Genomic DNA, 17,160 nt, shown 5'->3' with positions numbered 1-17,160 from the left:
ACCAAGTACTAAGCAAGGCATTTCGCATGTTCCCTCTTTTGATCCTAATAACATAAGGAAGCAGCTATTATCCTCCATTTTATAGATGAGGAAACTGAGGCCCAGACTCAATTCAAGGTCATAGAGCTTTGAAAGGGGTGGAACTGGGGGTTCCAATCCAGTTTCTTCTGTGTCCACAGCCCGTGTTTTCCATGTCACCCTATGTTTTCAGTGAAATCAGGAAATGAAAGCTACAGGCCACCTTGGGAAATTCTCATAAAAGGACTCTGCAGCATGCATGGGAAGGCAGGGGAGGCGAGAGGAACTTCTGGTCCTCGGAGGCCCTGAGCAGTGGAGGCCAGCCACCCCCAGGTAGGCATGTGGGCGCTGCAGAATGGCCTCCTCGTCTGGGAACGCAGCAGCTTGTCCTGCGGTCATGAAAGCAAGAACTTCCGCCCAGACCTCCCAGCCCTGAAACTGGAAAAATATCAGCAGTGCATATGAGCAGCATCAGCGACCAAAACTTGACCTTGCCGAGTTAATCAGTGAAGAAACTAATCACTCGGAAAAAATGCAAATTTGTTTTTTGCGCAGAGTGGGAAACTCATTACACCCAGCCACTCCCGGAATTAAGTTCAGAGCAGTGACTGCATCTGGGTCACAGATAAGGCGCCACGGGAGGTGGCCATGAGCGGGCTGCGGAGCGGGAGCTCCCGGAGTCCTTCCGTCCACGACCTTGGTGTCCACTTCTCCGTCGGCCCCTCCACGGTGTCTGCAGACCCCACAATGGCCAACAGTTTTCCCTCACAGGGTGTTTTAATTCTGTGTTTGAACAGTGCACCTGCTCCTGTAGCCCAACTCTTAACCCTTAAGCAACTTCTTTCTTTCTAAATGGATCGTTGACTGCTGTATGTGTCACCCGGACCCTCTGGGTCGCTGAGTCTGAGAGACCAGAACTGTGCGTCTTTTTTTCCCCCCAAAATTCCAATTGTAGTTTCAACCCGAGACTGTCACTCAGTCCCCCGGTGGGACCAATCAATAATGGCGCTTCATTTTCTTCCCTGACCCTCCTCCAACCGATCCAGCGACTCGGAGAAAATGGACACTGTCCCTCTGTACTTTTGCTAACTTCTCCTCCAGGGCGCCTCTGAGAACTCTGTGATTGACTTCCACGCGCATCAGCTTGGAAGCCACCCGCCAGGGGAGGCCAGGAAAGGAGAGGCCACTCAAAGTGCACAGTGCATGCCGTGGAAGGCTCTCTAATTGGGCACTTCTGTCTCGGGATTCAATAATCACCAATAGGATAGACTTGTCAGGAATTTAAAAACAAGACGACTTAGCATTCAAAACGAAGATTATTTTGACGAGCACACCCATTTCTTGATGCGTCCACTATGTTCCCGGCCTGGGGCCAGACTGTCGGAGGTTCGTACGTTAACTGGACACAGTGCCTTGAAAGGATCACGAGCTGGCAGGTGAGGCCGATGACTGTTGTTACCAAACAGTGAGACAAGGGCAATCACAGAAGCATCTACAAGGCGCAAGAGTAGCGCGACGTTTTTCTTTCTTGCTCAGAAGCTTCAAGACTCACAACGGCTTGGGCGAGACTCTCGAACCTGGAGGGAGGACGGTGCGGGAGGCTGTGGACACCAACACCTGCCTCACAGCTGCCCCGGGGAAGGCGGAACAGTGTTCCTCGGAGTTGCTCAAGGGAGCATATCTGCTCGTATACTTGTGGGACACACTTTAATTAGACAAAAGGAAGAACTTCCTCCTACGTCGGGTGTCCCCATCAGGGGCCAGCATCGGGGAGAGTCACTGAGCTGGGCTACTTCTAGTGAATAGACCGGAAAACACTGGGTCATACGGGGTTTCATCCTCTGGCTGGGCGGTGCTTCCTTGTCTCTGCCACCAGCTGACTTCTCCGGCACTGTGTCCTTTACTTATCCTCGCGTCCTGGGAAGAGACAGGCCCACCAAGCCATGCGGTGCTGCACGACCCACCCCCACCCAACCTGGCTCACTGGTCCTGGATGTGAGACCCAGATCCCAAGGCCAGACGACCATTGGCTGCCTAGCAACCAGTTGCGCTCTTCCCTGAGAATTTTAATGAAGAGTCACAAAGACTGTGTTTATTTGGGCGGGTGTATGTATGCATATGTATGATGTGTGTGTAGACATACGCATGTCTACATATACGGGGGGACCCCAAGCCCCTGGATTTTATTACTAAAATATCGTGTATTTATTCTTACATGTTTAAACCTCAGTCGCCTTCAAAGCACTCTCCATGTGATGCCATACCCCTATCGAGACGTTTTTTCCACGGCTCAGAACAATTTTTGAACTCATCGTTTTTGAAGCCTTTCGGTGCTTCTGCTGTTTTTTTTTGTTTCACTTCTTCCACATCAGCAAAACGTTTCCCTCTGAGGACATTTTTTCACCCAGGGAAACAAAAAGAACTTGCTCAGGGCAACGTCAGGTGAATAGGGAGGGTGGGGCACGAGGGTCACGCCGTTTTGCTCAAAGACTGCTGAACACTCAGCACAGTGCGGGCAGGTGAGCTCATCAATCACCCATCATCGTGAGATGGGCAAACACATTGGAAGAGTCTTCAAAAAAAATTCACTGAAGCTGAAGGCAGCCTCTCACAACAATGCCCGCCGGTCCACTGATGCCGATGGGTTCCCAGAACACTCACGTAGCGGGGAAGCCTGTACTACAAGGAGCCCGGCCTGCAGAAAATAGTTCTGGTTTGGGTTTTTTTTTTTTTGGTTCCTCCCTTGTATACACACACACACACACACACACACACACACACACGGTGGGGGCAAAAGTAGGTTTACACTTGTTCCTATGGAAAATAATACAATTAATAAATAATAATACAAGAATGAACATGCGTTTTTCATACTCACAACGGTAAACCTCCTTTGCCCCACCTCGCAGAGCTACACGGTTGTGTTGTTTGTGTAAGGACCGTGGGAGATGTGAAAAAAAACATGGCGAAACGCTCGCATTGCTTCGATCCGTGTGGATGACGGCGTCAGGTGTGGCCCTCTCCATTTTTCTGTATGTTTGGAATACGCCACATTCAATGTTCTGAACAACGTCCAGCGGGAAAGCCCGGACCTGGCTGGCCCACGAGCACGGCATCCAGGCACCTGCAAACATCAGTACCTGTGCCCTCGTGCACTCCTCGCCTCGCTGGGGTTGAAACCGGTTTTCCTGCTGATCCCAGTTATCGTGCTGACTGTGGGGTGCTTAAAAATAAGTAAATAAAGACAATTCCACAATCAGCTCTGGGTCTGAGAAAACTAGTTTCCCTCTATTCCCTGGGTTTTCTCTCCGCGCCAGGGGGAGGGCCTGGGTTGGGCAGGAGGACTGTCATGGCGGGGTGAGGGGGGGATGGCGAGAGAACGCGTGGGCTGTCCCCCACCCCCGTGAAGGGACCATCTTTAACCGTCTCTTCCCTTGGACTCATAAATGGATTTCTGCCTCATCTTGCAGTAAATCGGAGACCAAAAGAATTCACAGGGCCTCCTAATGCCCGTAATGCGGCGTGACTGATGAAATGTGGCAGGCACGACGCAGCCTCCAGTTCGCTGAGAACCACCACGCGGCCCTGAGCCATCCCGGCCACGGAGCTGACACAATGCGCCGGCTGGAACCCCCGCCCACGTTATTTCCCTTGATTCACTCGTATTTGCAGGCACTTTGCAATTTGGATTACAAAGCGCGATCTGTGTATTTTCTGATGGCGGGTGACAGCTACTGTTTATTCCCAGAAACTCAAATTAATGCTTTTGTTAAATTGACTCTCACCTCCGCATGTCTAAGTCACCCCCTGGGGGTCCGCGTAGAGGCCTAAGCCAGTCTGGGGCACTCCAGAACGAGTGCTCGTAAGCACACAGCAAGAAAGCGGCTACCTGGGCCTTGAAAGTCCATGGAGGTGCAGCCCACGAGGATAGGGGAGGGTCAGGGGCAGTCGGTATAAGACCAGAATCAACTCCATGGGCCCTTCCCCAGCATAACGGTCCCGTCGGGAAAACGGACCCATGGGTCTCAGGCAACGGGAGAGGCTGAAATGAAGGAGGCTTGGGTTCCAGTTTAGTGCTTTCCCTCAGTGTCTCTCTGCCTCCGTGGTCCCGTCTGCGACTCTCGACTCCAGCTTCCCGCTCCGTCATTCCATACGCAAGGATGAAACGAAATTCCAGACGTGCAAATATTTTACGGACGGTAAAGCCCTACACAGGCTCGAGGGAGGAGATTACCTTCTCCGCGGCCAGCTGGCGTTTTCACTCCCCACGCTGGTGGCTCGGCCTCCGTGACGACAGCAGACCCAACCGCATCGGACGTTTCGGGGACTGGGTGGCCTGTAGAAGGAGGGAGCCTTCCCGAACCGAGCACCGTCTAAAGCTGTCGTGAGAGGCGTGTGAGGAAGGGGGCCGGGATCACGCTGCAGAGTTAAAGAGACGGGATACATGTCAAGGGCGGGTCTTTCTGACGAGCACTCCGACCGCCTTGGTCAACCAGCACCCTCTGTTGACATGTTCATGGAAGAGGCCAGACAGAGCTCACGCCCACAAGTGAATGGGGATCTCATCATTGGGTTGGATGTGTCTGAATTATTTGGAGATTTCAAGTAGCAGTTGGCATCTTTTTTCTTACGTTGATCCTGTCTGTGGCACCTAGAAAAGGGTCCCTGTCCTCAATTTCAGTTTCTGTTGGACGTTCTGAACTGAAAGAGTTAACCCACGCAGGAAGTGCAGGCTCGTGGTCTGGGGGGTCGGAAGAGCGCGTGGAAAGGGAGCTGCAAAAGCTAAATTAGATCTCGGCAAATGTCTCATCAGGGTGGAGGTGCTGTTTCCCCGGCTGCAGAAATCTGCCCAACACTGGCCAGTCTGAAACGTCTCAAGTCAACATCATCTACCACGGGAGCGAACACGAGTGGGCTACATGGAAACCACAGGCCTACTTTAAGGGCTTGAAAACTGAAAAAGAAAAGTCAGGTTTGACAGGGATGTGATTCAGATTCAAATGAGGCCCTAATCAGGAGCACAGGGCAGTGGGGGAGTGAGGTCCGGGGTCGCTGGTCCGAGGGGTTACCCCGCATTTGTTTATTATCCCGGAACATGGAGATGTTACCGCAGCACCTGCTCTCTGCGGAACGAGGCTGTGGGCGGAACTGTGGTCTCACGGGTGGAAAGTCCCTCGGAAACTCGAGGTGTCTTGGGCACACTGACGTACAATCCAAGGAGTTGGTTCTTTTCTCCCACGCTGTGCTGGCCAGCAAGGTAACAAAGTTTTCACCTGCAAAAGCAAAACGTAACGCTCTCCCACGGGCGACCACAGTCCCTGGGGAGGTCATGGTTTTGCTTCGAGATGGTCTCTGTTTCCCCTAAAGTTTTTCTCATGTGTGTGCGTTTATTTAGGCGTATCTCATAGTAAATGTGTGTGTGCAAGTCTATGCGTCTGCGTGTGCACCAAGTGTACATACATTTCATCAAAATGCCAAAGGGATCCCTGAGCCAACCTCTTCCTCTTAGTGAGAGGCATGAACTCCCTTCCCTTACTACACGCCACCTGCACCCTCTGCATCTCACTGTAGCTGTCCCCGCTTTTAAATGCAAAGAAGACCTGCTGTGTATTTAAACTGAACGGTCTCGTCTCAGATAAGGCATCCCCTGCAGACATTGATTCCGACGAAGGCTGCCATTTCTTTAAGTTTCTGTTCTATTTACTCTCCACCTCCGGCAGGCACTGAAATATTGATATTTTGATTAAGGTCGGGAGGGCAACGCTGAAGGCCAAGGTTCAAAGATGGCGACCAGGAGGTTTACTGTTCTCATAAATCCTGCGCCGTGCCCTGATGGGAAGACAATCACAGTGTGTTGTGTTCAGGGAGAGAAGCAGCACACTACCAGGTTGAAATCTATTGCAGCCTCGTGGAGGAGCCTTTCTCTCCACTGGCTCATCACCCAGTTGGCTGAGGGTTTCTTCGTAAAACTCAAAGCAGGACAAACCGCCTGGTGGTGGCGACGGGCACCTCCCCATGCTGCTGCCGGGTCACTGGGCAGCCAGCGCTCATTCTGGCGGACGGCTCTACCTCTCTTGCCACCAGGCCCGACCCAACCTGATGAAGTCCTGCATTTGGCACGTGGATTCTTTTTTTTCCTTTTTTTTTAAGATTTTATTTATTTATTTTTAGAGAGGGAAGGGAGGGAGAAAGAGAGAGAGAGAGAGAAACATCAATGTGGGGTTGCTGGGGGTCATGGCCTGCAACCCAGGCATGTCCCCTGACTGGGAATCGAACCTGTGATGCTTTGGTTTGCAGCCCGCGCTCAATCCACTGAGCTATGCCAGCCAGGGCAGCACGTGGATTCTCAATTCAGTTTTAATGAGGTTTCACATTCTCCTACTGTCTTGGAAATGATACCCAAATTTCCTTCAGTCCTTAAACTCTGGGATTGCCAGGCGCGCCTGCTACAAGGAGGTGTGTGTCTCCTTCCCTTAGCCACTTGGTAAACAATGTATTTTTTTTAAGCAGGGCTCATTGCCATGGAAGCAGCTGAGCCCAAAGCCATCGACCCAGAGCTTGGAATTTAATGATATTAAAGATCTAACTGACAACAAAGTACTTCTTGTTCTCGATCACAACGATAAAAATGAACCTCGCCAAGCCTTCTTAAGGTGGAAAAGCTGGATAAAATGCCATTGTCTGTTCTTTGCTTTGTGTGTGTGTGTTGGTGGGGGGCGGTTTATATGTAAAACCTTCAATGTTTCCTAAGCAGTATGTAAATGTCTTCAAAATGGTGCCCCTCAGTGCCGTGGAATATTTTCATGATTTTGCAGTCATTTTTGAATGTTCGGTATGTTTTGCAATAGATATGCTTCATCTTTTACAACAAAAAAAAATTAAGCTTAATATATCTGCAAAATTCTTTTGCCACCAACTCGTGAGTAGGATTAAAGAACTAACAGGGTGGTTAATAATTTGTCTGCACAAAAACTTAATAACATCAACTTCCCGTCAGCATCTCTAAATAGATGACTAATCCAACTTCTAAAAAAAGAAAGTAAGTCCCCTAGAAACAGAATTTGCACACTCACACGGCAAGCAATAAAGAGGAAATGACATATAAATGTGTGTAATCATTTCTTTCTTAGTTCCATCATGCGTTGGTGTTTGGCATGTACACAGGGCAGTTTGTTGTGGAAATAAGGCAAACATATTACGAATTCGTGGGCGGCAAATGGTCATTGTTACGTGTTTTAATGTTTAATCATGGTATTTTTCTGTAAATGCAAACATATATGCATGTGCGAATGTGTCCACATACATAAATACACAGTTACTTGTATGTTCACAGACACATACGTTTTCATCCTGAATCTCCTGTCGATTTCATTTAAAAACCAAAAGAGTTTAGTTAACAGCTGAGGTTTAAATATCAGATTCTGACAGCCACAGTGCCAACAGCCAGAAAGCTGAAAAGCAGTTGCTCCTTGCCCACCCCCCACCCCCCGCCCCCAGCAACCAAAGCATCTTCCCCAGAGCGGCCCCAGTTGGCTCCCACCTTCTCCTCTTGTTCCCTGCACTTGATTCGGTGTGTCGTCTGTCTCTTGTTTGTCTATAGATTAGCACAGAAATGTCATTGCAAACTAAGTGAATAGGGCACAGCCTCAGCACCTGCCACTTGCAAAACTCTTTAGAAGATTCCCTTGTTTATTTTGTAGGCACCCAGGGGGGCACTTAAATAACTGCATTGAAACAAACAATGCGGCTGATGATTAAGAAGGCTTTTCACATGAAAATTCACTTCAGAAAAAATGTTTTGCAGATGTACGGGAGAACACTGTATCACTAAGAACCACTCAAAATACTTTGGTGGACCAAAACACCTTTATATTTCTCCTGGCAGCCTGCCAAGTTCACTGCCAGCTTGAAAAGAATTCTATAGCTGGAAGCTGGAGCAGAAACTGCAATGATTTAAAAGAGAATTGGCTACAGTAAGGACGATAATGCCTGATATCGTTAAAATGCAACTGGCATCTTAGCCTCCCTACAGCTCTTTGAAAATGTGCTTACTCTTCAACTATTTACAAGGAGAAATGCGGAGACAATTGAAATCACAGAAAATAAAAATTATCTTAAAGGACTAGACGTAGTCGCCAAATGATTTATCACTGGTGCTTGTGAAACAATGACACGTTCTCAGTTCTCAAATGGGTAAGAATTCCATGCAGAAAGTCTACTCATTGGGAAACTCACCCCATCAAACATTAACCATGCTCATGAAGTTCTAAATTAATGAATGCAGACGATAAACACAGGAACAGCTGGCTTAAAATCAAGTGAAAACACGAATGGACAATGTCCTGATGTCATCGGGTTATCTTACCATTTGACAGAAACAGTGATGTCTGCGGTTACTTTTCGGGGTGATTTTGGAGAACTTAGATTCAGTCTGACAAGCTACGGAAACTCACGGGAAGCCCACGGACCGAATAAAAAGGGTTCGCCAGGGGGTTTGAGCAGAAAAGCAAAAGGCGTCTCTGTCCGGTGGTTCAGACTTATTACAGTCAGCCGCAAGGGCACGCCTTTGAATTCCGGGCTCAGCTCACTCGACGGCGACCCCTGGTTCCCCCTTCTGTAAGAATCGGTGAGTCCTCCCTCCAGTTGGGGGCGTACACCTCCACGTTTACGTGTGTTCCCATGAACACACGAATGTCGGCGGGGAAGTCGAGGGTGATTTGCTGGGAAACTCCCCATGGGGACCGTGGAGGGGAAGCACGCATTTGGGTTCACCGACCCGTCACCGCACGCCAAAACCCACAGGAGTCACACGGCGTACCTGGCCTCCAGGTACACGGGGGAGCAGACGCATCGGTGCATGATGACGGACAAAGTTAAAAGGTGTTTACGCAGAGGTGTGTATCGAGAGCAGCGAGAACATCTATGGGGAGATATTTTCTGATATAAATTTAAACGGATATATAATTAGGTAAAGACTGAAAGATTGAGGACTGCTGGTAATTCTAATCCAAACTCCGCATTTCCACTCCCCAAACCGTCCCATTCTCTACAGTCAAAAAACAAACAAACAAACAAACAAACAACAGATTCTCGGCTCCACCTGACGCTAACTGGGGGTTCTTTCTCCGTTGTGTAAACAGAGTCACCTGTGAAACAGGGAAAGTCGCGGCTAAATGACCACACAGAGAATTTAATCAGCACGCATGTGCCAGTTCACTGCCTCCTGGTGGTCCACAGCCCTTCGGTGCGCTGAGTCCCTGCACATGGGCCGGGTTGACCTCCTGAGTTCCAGATTCCTCACGTGTGACTTCCCTCCTGGCATCTCCAGGTGTGTCTCAGGCATCCCCTCCAACTCAACAAGTCCCCCGCTGAGCTCGTCGTTCCCCCCTAATCTTACTTACGCTTGGGCCCATCTTTCACTCACCAGCCACACCAACATCAGAGGCTGAACCACGGACCTCGTTCCCAGCTGTGTCTTCTCTGCAACCCCCGCTCCTGTCCAATCGATCTGTTAAAAGTATCCTGTCGATGCTAACTCTGTTACACGTTATGTTTGTGCTCCCCCCAATCCAGCTGCTGGAGTCCTGACCTCCAATACGATATAGTACAGGGGTGGGGCTTTGGGGAAGTAACTAGGTCACGAGGGTGAAGGCCTCACGCATGGGATTAGTGAGTGCCCTTATAAGAAGAACCATGAGGGTGATGATTTCTCTCTCAACTATGTGAATATACAATACGATGTCCACCTGCACACCAGGATATTGGATCTGCTGGCACCTTGACCTTGGACTTCCCACCTCCAGAGCCACGAGAAATGGATGTTGGTTGTGTCAGCCACATGGTCTGCTATTCTGTGACGGCAGCTGTAACAGTCACGTGCCCTTCAAACACATCCACGGGCCCCCATCCCCGGCCCCCCACCCCATTGTCCTTCGTGTCTGCCTGATTGCCACCCTGGTCCCTGTCTTGATTCCCAGCTGCTACCTTGCCCATGCATCAATCAGCCTACCGCAGGCATCATGACCGTTCTCAACTCCAATTTGGGTTTCTGCACTGCCCTGTTGGAAACCTCACAAGGGCTGTCCACTGGCCCCGTGACAAAGCTTAACCCCCTCACTGGGACTTAAACAGGCACATTATAACCTGGTTCCAGAATGTCGCCCCGGGTGTGTCTCTCCCTCGGACCAGCGCACGCTCCACAGTAATAAGCAATTCTTTCAGGCTCACGAGAGCACCGCAGGCAGAAAAGTCCCTCTCCCCCCTCACTGCTGGCCCGCTCCTGGTCCTTCGGTTCCGCACAGCCATTACTTCTTGCAGGATCTCTGTGGACGCCCCACTGGCTTCCTTGGTCGTACTTCCCCGCGCTCGCCGGGATCTTGGTGGGTGCGCCACTTCCTGGTAACGGCTCGCTCGCTCAGCTCCGTCCCCTCCTGTGTTATTACTGCCTCCGAGTCGGGGACTACGTCCTAGTTCTGCTCATCCCTCTGATTCCCAGACGTTACAAACACAGAGCAGGGGATGAGGTTGGTTTCGGTGTTGGACAGATCCATGCACTCGCGGGGTGGCTGGCAAAGGTATCCCCACTTGGTACCGCATCCCGTTCAGATTTTGGCCTCATGGGCTCAAACCAGAGTTTTAAATTTCAATGCACACACATTTATATAAAACTCGAGGCAAAATGATAACAGGGGACAGAAAGGGTAACCACGAGAAGCCTGAAAACGACAAAGGGCCCCAGAAATACAGAAGGAATCATTGATTCCAACATGTGAAAAAGTGGTCAAGTACAGAGTCTTCAAGTGCTACTTGAACTGGGTGCCATAGAGCTTGGGACCCACCCGTGGGGGCTGAGGCCTTCAGGGTGAACAGGACCCAGACCAAAAAAATATTTATAGAATGTGCCCTGACTGGCGTAGGTCAGTGGATTGAGTGCGGGCTGCGAACCAAAGCATCGCAGGTTCGATTCCCAGTCAGGGCACATGCCTGGGTTGCAGGCCATAACCCCCAGCAACCACACATTGATGTTTCTCTCTCTCTTTCTCCCTCCCTTCCCTCTCTAAAAAATAAATAAATAAAATCTTTAAAAAATTATTTATAGAATGTGAATGCTCTTAGGCGATGAGCCACACCAAGTGTTTAGGGACCCGGGGGCCCAGCAGCGTCTGGAGTCCCCTTTTCCTGCCACCGGACCCCTGAGGCCGGGGTGTGGGTGCAGAAAGAGCAACAAGCACACTCCAGCTCCTTCCTGGCGGTGCCCAGAAATGCTGCTCCCAGGCCCTCTGCTCCCCACACCTTTGTTTCCACAGAGAGCTCCAATTAAAAAAAAAAACAACACAAAAAGGGAAAATAAAACTGGAGGACCAACCCGAGGCCGCCTTTTGTCCCAGCTGCGCCGGGGCGTGGCCGGAGTAGACCAGGTTGCCCACACTTACGCACACCGTTTGCCCGCTGTGGAGACCGGCGCTCCCCACGCTCAAGAGCAGAGAGATTTTTATCACCCCCAGAAGTTTCCCCACGCTCTTTGATAATCCGTCCCTCTCTCCGCCCCACTCCTAGTAACCGCTTGTCTGATTTCTGTCACCGGAGATCCGTTCGCACTTTCTGGAAATGCATGGGAGTGGGATCGCGCAGGGTGCCCGCTGGTCCTGCCAGGCTTATTTCACCCAGGCGGGGGTCTGGAGCCTCGCCCCTGTCGCTACATGTGCGGACAAACTGTGCGCTCGACCGAGTGATGACATCTCTTGAACCCTTCTTTCTACTGGCACGATCATCTCTTTAAAAGAAAAGGAATCTTAACCATCAAAAAGGAGCAAGGGTATGGGTTCCAAAGGAGCCTGGTTCCTCCCAGGAGTGAAAAACTGGCAGCCTTATGCTCACGGAGTGGGGTGGGGGCCTCTGATGGGACCGTTTAAGCCCCAGCGCCCTAAGCCAGCCCTCCTCCTGGCCACGGAGGGGCGGGGGGTGGGGGGGGCCCTGCCCCTCGTGAAGCCCCATATTCCTCCTCATTCAAGGGAAGAGAAAAGCAGATTCCTCTTGAGACATGTTTCCATGGTAACCAGCTAGCAATTGACAATGTGGCAGCAGCTACTTGGACTTTCTGAAGGGGAAAATCTTCAGCTGAGACCAGGCCCTCGAGAGGCCCGAGGAGGGCCGGCTCCTACCCAGGCCTCTTGAGGAGGCCCGGGGAATCGCAGGGCTGTCCCGTGAAGGGGGGCGGGGGAAGGGCGCGGGGGCCTCTCCGAGTCGGGCTGGTCCCTCACCTGGCGTCACGTGAGGCGCTGGCGATCGCAGGAAGAGCGTGGGACCTAGACAGACGCCGCCCTTGGAACTGGGGTGACCGTGCATGTTCGTTCCTCTCTCTAAAGTCCGGCTTCCTTCCCGTAATTAGGCAACAAGGGGGCGCCTACACGGGGCAGTTCCGGAGGGCGTCGTTGGGGGTAACGCTACCTTCACCCCGGTGGGCCTGTGCCCACCACCCACAATGCCCTGGGCGCCGAGTGGGCGGCAGCACATGTCTGGGGTGGGGGCAGTTCAGGCCTGGAAGCGGCGGAACCAACAGTGCCGCATAAATACCGCAGGGCCTGGGGGCGTCAAACCCAGACGGACCCCCTCCCCGCCCGTCCTCTCCAAAACAGTCACAAGGGAGGCACTGCGTTCCCAGCGTCTGTGGCTCTGCGTGTCTGCGGGGAGGGAAAGCATCGGCCACGGCCTTTCGCACATTCTTCTCCAGCCGCTTCTGAGCCGGCCCACCACATCTCCGCTTAGTGGCGGGCCCGCTCGGCGACAGCCTGACAGCAAAGCTGATTACAAACTACGTTCTGGTGGCAGGCAGACCCAGGTTCAAATCCAGCTCTGCCTTGATAACTAGATCATCTTAGAGGGGTTGTTTCACATTTTTAGAAAATTTAATCCTCACTTGAGGATATATATTTATTGATTTTAGAGAGGGAGGAAGAGGTGGGAGGGGAGAGAGAGAGAGAAATATCGATGTGAAAGAGAGCAACTGACCGGTTGCCTCCCATATGTGCCCCACCTGGGGAGTGAACCTGCAACCTAGGTGTGTGTCCTGACCGGGAATTGAACCTGTAAACTTCTGGTGTGTGGGACGGTGCTCCAACCAACTGAGCCATCTGGCCAGGGGTGACGTAATTTTCTCTAATTTGTATGATTATTGTTACCCCTGGAGTTTCACCCAACTGCAGAGTCACATCTGGTTGTCTTGGCTCACACTTTAGGGAAAGAGCAACTACCAAGGGGTATATTTGTTTCTCTTTTTAAAAAAAAAATCAATAACCACTTTGCAATGCCTTTGATAGAAATTCAATGGCTCAAGTCTTACTTTATCAAGAAGCTGAATATTGTCAACAGCTACCCAAGAAAGTAACTGACTCAAAATCCAATTGCCACAACACACATATGCCCTGGGCACTCACTGCATGCAAAAAGAAAAAAAAAAGTGCCGAATGCTGGGGAGGCCAAGGGGAATCGGATGCACCCTCCCCCACCTCTCCCCCCCCCCCCCCGGAAGCAATGTCACCAAAGAGCACGAGCCCGCAACCAGAGGAGCGATTCCAACACGCACTGTGTAGAGACAAACTTGCGAAGGCCACGGGGCGAGCTCAGCAGGTCAGAACAAATGCAGAGCTCACTGGGGTTACACAGACTGCACCATTGATGCCAGAAACCCCCAAACTACAGCCTACCGACGTCACGCCAGTTTGGGGTGAGGTGGAAACTTATCTCCCTCCCGCGGGCCCTCCGAAGGCTTTCATCCTAGAATGGGCTGGTGCCGTGGGCAGAATGGTCAGGGTTTGTGAGGGACTGACCGCAAGCCCCAGCTCCAAAACGCCGCTTGGGACCTCACTCCCAGAGCGCCCATGGTGATCTTTCACAGTACAGTAGCTTTTAGGAAAAAAACAAAAGATGTGTTTTCCCAAGAGCCTGATGTCCTGGCGGGCTGGCAAGGCATCCTGGGAATATCCCCAGAAGAGAGTGGATTAGACATGTAACTGTGGGCAAGGTGTGGCAGTGTGGAGTGGTACATGAGACATGCACTGTGTACAGACTGGGCAGCACAGGTGAGCCAGGTGACAGTGAGAAAGTGGGCCCCCCAAAGCAAACAAACTCCACTCCCCCTACTCCAATCAGAAGTACCCTAACAGTGCGGCAGCCACTGGCACGCAGGATATGTTCAATAAATATTTCTTTAAAAACATACCAATATGGCAATCGATCTCAAACCATCACCTGAGAACCACAGGATGCTATTCACTCTTCAGAACTGAATTGCATTTATGGTGTCACTTAAAAAAAAAAACGTCAGCAGCAACAGTGCCGCTGAGAACATTTCCACCGGGAGTGAAGTTCTGAGGACCCTGAAGGCTGACTGGTCGGAAGAGGCAGGTGCGACCAGAGATCGCGATAAGTAAAGTGATTAACGGAGAAGCTGTGCCGGGGGACAAAAGTCTCCACATGGCCAAGGTTCAGAGATAAGAGAAACTTTTCTCCAAATGAAAGGAGGCTGTGGACAGACTGCCTGTCATTGATCAAAGGGACAGCGTGTGGACAGGACAGGTGGACCGGAATGGCACTGGCGGGGGAAGGCCTCCAGGGAACTGAGCTAGTTTAGGCAGCCCCCGCATCCTGTGCAAATCTGACTTATTTCTGGGAAACCTGAACAAGAAGGAATTCATAACTCTTGAAAGTATGCACAGAGAAATGAGCCAATAAACACAGGAAAATACAAAATTTCCTGGAAATGCCTACTATCAACAAATGTGTTTTCAGGTATGCTCCAGAATTCAGGTTCATCGAAGTGTGTCGAGAAATGGAAATATTGTTATTACTGCTGCCGGCGGGGGTGATGGTGATGGAGAGGGAGGGGCAGGGGAATGAGTAAGAATGGCAACTGTCTCTTTTCACTGAGGAGGAAGCAGGAACCCAGAAAGACAAGTGGCTTTCTCCAGGTCCCACGCCTCATTAGCAGTCAGTCTTTCTTCACAGCTGCGTATAATATGTCACCTCCTGACACAGTATGTATTTCCCTACTTGAATATCATTTTCATTAAAATGGGGGCTTTGTCTATTTCCCACGGCTGTATCCTCAGCACCTGGAACAGTGCCCAGCACAAGGTAGGTGCTTCATAAAAAATGTGCTAAACGAGAGAGAGTGACGGGAATCTCCAAACTCTGGCCCCAATGCCCTTGAGATTACCGCAGCCTGCCTCCCAGAAGCAACGCATGGCCTCTCAAAGCAACAAGTGTTTACCATGCACACATCACATGCCTGGCGCTGAGCTAGGCTGCTTGGTGGGGGGAGGGGGGCGTATCCATGAGGACTCTTTCAGGAGCAAGATGCGAAAACCCAACTGACACTCGTTTAGATATAAAAAGGAGTGTGGGAGGTGAAGGAGATTCATTACTTCACAGTAACTGTAAAGTTCAAGGGCAACGCCTTCAGTAATGGCTGGAACTAGGTGCACACACAGAAAAAAGGTTATCTGGATTTTATTACTGTTCACTCAAGGCTCTGCCTTGTCTCTGCGTTGGCTCTGCTCTTGGTCAGGATTCTCTAGACTGCTGCTGCCCTGGTAGCTCCAGGCTCACCGCCTGCTCCTGGAGTGGGGGAAGGAGAACGCCTTCATCCCATCAGTGCGCACAAAACCCCGGACAGGGCTCCTGCTGGCCCAGCCCGGATCGGGTGCCCAATCACAGTCAGCTAGACTGACTCACGCCACCCGGTCATTTGCTCAAGCCGGCTTGAGTCGTGCATCCGTGCACGGATCCCGGAGACAGACACAACGGACTCTTACACCACCGTGTGTGCGACGACAGCTCTGATAAGGGAAGCCTTGGGTGGCCCCGAATTCACACCCGGGAGCTCCTCAGGTAATACCGTGTGGAGGGGGATCAGGGTGTTTACCGGAGGGAAATCAGGGTGTTTACTGGGGGGAAATCAGGGTGTTTACTGGAGGGAGTGAGGTCTCCTGAGACCCAGAGGATGAGGGAGAGACGTCCAGGTGAAGGCAGACGGGCTGGGGGCGGGTCGGGGGTGTCCAGGTGTGAGGGACATCTTCTAGGCAGAGGTTTCCAGGCACGGGGGGCTCCCCACTGCTCCCCAGTCTCCGCTGTCTTCTTCAGTTCAATCACCGTCTCCGTCTGGAAGCTCTGCCCCTCACCCCTGTTGACGCACACCCCACCCACCCCTCAGGGACTCGGTAAAACACCACCCCTCCTAAGGTGCCCTGTCCGATCCCCAGGTTCGAAGGTCAGTTCTCTCTCTCATCACCTGAGTCTAGAAACAGCACGAGGAACCACATGAGGAATGCAACCTCGGTGACGGCCACCTTATGACAGCCACGTAACGCCGAGCCCCACGAGGTGTAAACATGCATTCAACTAAACGACAGAACTGGGAAGAAGGACTGAAAGTGATTTTCATCAACAGTGCGCGCTCTTGGGAAAGTGCAGGATGAAGGGAACCACAAAGACACACAGCGATTTATTTATCATTCAATTGTTTTTTTCTTAAATTTCTCATATTCGGTACTCCTCATGTCAACAAAGTTCTACCCAAAACATATTCAAGTCACCCCTTTCTCCTCTCTGCTTACTTTTCTCCGCTTCAGTAAGTCATTTTCTCTCCTTTTCATTATACTAAAGGGGGCGGGGGGTAAAGGAAAAGGGGTACTAATATACATGAGTTTCTGCCATCACACTTCTATATGAGAGCTTATGCTGTTACCATCTTCCTCACCAAGCCCCCGTGATTCATGTTGAAGGCACAGAGGTTCCAAGTCGAATTTTAAAAACTTCAACAAATAAATATTCTCCCACAGCATAACAAGTACAAACAGTGTATTCTTCTCTAATCTCCAATTCTGTTCCCTAGATTATTCGGTCAGTTATGTAGCATTTAGCGAATGTGGACTCTGACAAAGTGCAGAGAGAGAGACAGAGCTTCTTACTCAAGGTCAGAGGCCCAGCGGTTCCTCCATGTGACACATGCTCTGGTTTATAATAAGGAATACATATTTGGTCTTTGCCCTGGGTAATTAGCTCACTGCCCAGTGGACAATGATTGGACCGACCGTGCCTGCACAAAAACCCAGGAGGACGGAGCTGGCGCAGCTGCCAGACTGG

This window comes from Phyllostomus hastatus, unplaced genomic scaffold, assembly GCF_019186645.2.
Source record: "Phyllostomus hastatus isolate PE091 unplaced genomic scaffold, TTU_PhHast_1.1 phas_scaffold_345, whole genome shotgun sequence".
NCBI classification, from domain to species: Eukaryota; Metazoa; Chordata; class Mammalia; order Chiroptera; family Phyllostomidae; genus Phyllostomus; species Phyllostomus hastatus.
This window is presented reverse-complemented; position numbering follows the sequence as displayed.